Source organism: Lactuca sativa, chromosome 7 (assembly GCF_002870075.4).
Source record: "Lactuca sativa cultivar Salinas chromosome 7, Lsat_Salinas_v11, whole genome shotgun sequence".
NCBI lineage: Eukaryota > Viridiplantae > Streptophyta > Magnoliopsida > Asterales > Asteraceae > Lactuca > Lactuca sativa.
This window is the reverse complement of record NC_056629.2, coordinates 7,028,351-7,033,187: the sequence shown is the minus strand read 5'-3', so window position 1 is coordinate 7,033,187 and position 4,837 is coordinate 7,028,351.

The window sequence follows — 4,837 nt, the reverse complement described above, 5'->3', positions numbered from 1 at the left end:
TAAATAACTAGAAGAACAGCTTTTAAAATGAGAAAGATTAGTAATATGATAAGACCTGAATCGATCAAATTGATTTTTTAGACTATTTTGTCATGTTAGCTTAAAAACTAGTTGTTAACTAAAAATCTAGCTATTAGCTGATAAAAAATAATGTTTAATAAAAATGGGATGAAAATCGAAAATTACATAAAAAGACATGTAAAAAAATAATTCAATATTATAAAACAAGCATAAAATAAATTTCATTACATTAAAGTAAGTACTAAACATTTAATCCAGCTATAATATAATATTATGACATTGTCTTGTTCTTTACATACAATTATATTAAAACAAATAAATTAGGATGATCAAATTTATACGTATATAACAATATATTGGTTTGCAACCAATGAATATTTTTTTGGTTGATTAAAAGGTAATACTATAAAATCAATGTAACGCATGGAAGATAGAAGGTTATTATAAAATAATATTATTGAATTTGTTAGAAATAAGCCACTAACATAACTTTTTTCAGCATTTGTTAGCTTGGAGAATAAGAGAAGAAGGTGTTCTACCGTGGGATATTGCAAGTAAGCAACACCATAAGCTTACCTCATAGCTTTTGGACCTTTGTAAGTGTCAAAGGCTCTAACTTTATGGCTTTTTGTGGTTAGATCTTGAATATTGTCTCATGTTCTTCATGTTTGAGCAAGTTTGGAGGGAAGGAACTCATAAAGTTGGAAACTTTATGATGGGTTTTGGCCATAAGAACATCCTATGTGCTCATACAAACCCTAATGCTTGGATCTAGGTTTCTCTATTGTACATGCAATTCATCCAAGACTTTAAACCCTAGTTCTAGCATACAATTAATCAAATTAACATAAGAATGGGTTTTAGATCTTACCTTGATTGTTATGTAGCAATAACAATCTCAAATCCTCCTTGTAATGACTTTAGAAAGCTTAGAGTCACAAGTGTCACTCCTCTAATGGTTCACAAACACCAAGAGCAAGAGGATGAAGAATAAGGAAAGGGGAGGCTGCCAAAAACGTGTGGAAACCCTAAGGAATAAGTTCACCACGTTTTTGAGTCTCAAGGGTCCTTTAAATAGTGAGGCTATTATGGTTATCTAACAAGGAAACCCTAATTTGGATGCTTAGGCCCTAAGCAACCCATGGACTCCCTCCTTAGAGGCCTGGGACGATTTCTAATGGGTTTCCCCATAGAATTCGTCCACCCCTCTAATATGGAGTCCATTAGCCCAATATTCAACTATCACACAATTGACAGTTCTAGTCCCTTAAGTTTAATTAATGTCTTTTAGCCACAAACTTAATTCTTATTAATTCTTGACTAATATTAATTAAACAATATGATTTCTCATTTAATATATTATTCTCATAATATATTAATAAATCATAATTAATCCTCTCTCTCCATAATTCATCCTATCAAGTTGCTTTGGTGAAAGCAACCCAAAAGGACCATGCATCATCGGGTCAAGTACATACCAAAATAGTTATGGACTTAGACACTAATCCAACACTTTATGACTCTCCTAGGTCCCAAAAGCAACATATGTTGTAGATCTAGGCTTTGGTTGGAAGTTCTCATTATTGTATGAGTTTTGGGAATTCTTAGCTTGTTATGACCTAGAATGAATTCTAGACATGTTTTGGGTATGTATGTCTATAAAGCTTCCACCTTTATGATAGATCTGGTATTATAAACCCTTCTAGAGTGATTGAGTTAAGTATTTTTTAAATTAAGGACTTAATGGTTAAGATATTATGGATTGTGGCTTTATTTCGACCTAGGGTTTGAAATCTTCATCTCTCTAGGTGTTCTAATGGATAAAGTTGGAAACTTTATCCATTTAGACCATAGCATGGACCAGATCTGGGCTTTGGAGCTCTTGGAATTGAAGAAAACAGTTTGACCCGTTAAATTGTTGGAATCTTAGCTCCCAAGACGTGGCGACTAAGAATTCCCCGTCTGTTTGATCGCATGAGGACCACGACGTGGCGGTTGACTAAAGTCAACATTGGCAGTTGACTTTTGGCATAGGTTGACTTGTGGTCAAATTTCTATTTTTAGAAGGTAGACTTAGGGTTTTTATTGTGTAGATTGATAGTATGTGTTTAACACCCATATTTTAGCGGTAAGATCTGTTAGTTACGCTCGGCGCGACATTGAGCTGAGGTGAGTCTCTTCACTATACTCGTGGATCAAAGGCACCAATGTCGACCCACTGGATTATGTTTGTAGGATGATAGTTGTCTTTGTGACAATTGTTGATATGCTTGCATGTGCTTGTTGTCTTTGTGACTCATGCTTATATGCATGTATGCTTATGTATGTGTGGCGAAACGGACCCAGGGGTTGATACGGACCTAACACAGCTACAAGTTGTTATATAGAGTCATTATGGACTCGGGGTTGATACGGGCCCGGGGGTTTATACAGACTCGACACAAATACGTGTTGTTATATTTGTATGTATGTTGTATGTGGTATTTTGAGGAACTCACTAAGCTTTGTGCTTATGGTTTTATGTTTATGGTTCCAGGTACTTTTCGTACGAAAGGAACAGGACCGACGTGACTGTACAACACCCCCCAGGGTTTTCTGCATTGGTTATTTGTGAGTTATACTCTGATGTTAATATAAAATATTCACTTTGACCTGTTTTGAAACAACTCATTTGTATGGTTAATTGTTTTAAAAATGAAAATTTTACTATGAATTTTTGGGACGTTACAAGTTGGTATCAGAGCCTTGCTTTGAGGGATTCGAGCACACTCTCGGGTGTGTCTGAACTCAAACTAAGGATTTGGTAATCTTTTCGAAAGAAAATAAGTTTTCCAAAATATCTTCATAAAGAATAAAGGGGTGCGATGCGTGCAATCAGTCGAGCTCAAGTAAGTGATTTCGATACCCACACATGTTAATGTGTTATATGATATGGAATGTTTGCATGCTAGGATAAGGCTAAAGATACCTTCAGGAATTGCATGATAGATTGGTCTGATTTGTGATGCCTTGTAGCCTAAGAGGACTTGGATGCTAAGTTAGATTTGGAATCTATACTAGTGCAAGTAATTGCTAAGTGTATGTTTTAAAAATTGTATACAGTTAGGATAATATAGCCCTAGAATGAGTGATTTAACCTTATTTTTTGTCCCTCGGGTTGAGTCATTTGTTTGATAGTCTATTTAATCCTATATTGTGTAGAATTTGCATGCATAAGGAAACCGATGGTTTTACTCAAAGTTCCTAGCATAGTAGTAGCAAGTGAGTTTGGGATGTCCTTTGATTGTTTTGTGACTTGGAGTGTTACTGCATGAATGATGCTTGCTTTGTGCTTTATGGGACCCTTAATGATGTAAGTTAACTATTAAGTGAATATGTTAAGTCACATGCTGCAATGGTTAAATATATTCTCAGAGTGATTAATTTGGCCCTATTGTGAAACTTTCATTTAAGTCTAACCGTTGTAGGGTTGAGTCTTTTAGTCGAAAGATTATCTAAGCTTTGTTGTATGTGATTGTATTCATGAAACTGTTACCTGGCATTAGTGAGAGTTCTTCAACAGTTGATGCCAGGGTGAGGAACTTAGGAGAGCCTAAGAAGTGTTTTAGTGGGTTTGGGTGCGTTGTTTAGCGAGTACTTGGAGTACCAGTTGAGAAGATGACTTAGAGGATCCGGGATAACTCTTTAGGAAAGTATGGATAGGTGTGGAAGGCAGTATTGGGCTCGTACTACTAAAGCACAGGATCCATACTCGACTCGTGGAAAGTCATAGAGAATCTAGGAACCATCCAGGATGAGGATTTCTTGGGTATGTTCTGGTTATTTTTTATGGAAGCTTTTCAGTATGGTGATGAGCACTCGTGGAGGAGGCTATGTTTCAGATTTAGGCTCTGGTGCTAAGCCGATTGATGAGAGGATGTCACACCCTCGAACCAAACGGCGAAAACGTCTGAGGGCTCGTGTGACTATAAATTGAAATATCATCACAATGAATATACATGAAACATAACACAATCATCACCAAACATTACATAATACAACTGGTATTGTTCACATCAAGTACATTGTCTTAGGTTACATATTCCGAAACATTAATTGTACGATAATTGACATTACACCAAAATAAATTCCTACACTCGAAGATTTCCCTGCTAAACGGTTACCTGAGAATACAAGTTAATCTGAAAACGATCAACATATATAATGTTGGTTAGTTCATAAGCATGTTTGAATGAAAGTCTTTGTATTATTTGTAAAACCCAGAAAACCCGATATTTTCTGTAAAAATTCTGAAAAATGATGTAATAGTCAAGTATAAATGCATGTCTGAATTCCATTGTAAAATATGAATAGATATGCAATCCAGAAATTCTTTGTATTCTTTCTGTTATAAATAAAAGCTAATTGAATAATAGTATTTCCCTAGAAAATCCGATATTTTCTTATTATAAATATGTTGTGGTCTTAAACCCTCAGACCATGCATTGATGTATGTATGATTTGTATTGACATGATTAATGTTCTGATTTCGTAATGTTATGATGATAATGATCTCTATGTGAGTCGTTATAACCATGCTTGATAGGGACTAATTCGCCTGTCTTGGCATTTTCCAAACGTCAGTTTGTTGAAGTTAAGGTTTGTCGCCCTAGACTGGCCTAGTCTAACTATAGCGAACAGCTCAGGTGTGGGGGAGTCACCCCCGTATATATCTATACACAAACTTTTGCTCTCCCCCAGGAGACTCTGGTTATAACTACAGGCTATGATCATACACTCAGCGGTGTCAACCGACATGTCCCACTAGATCCCAATT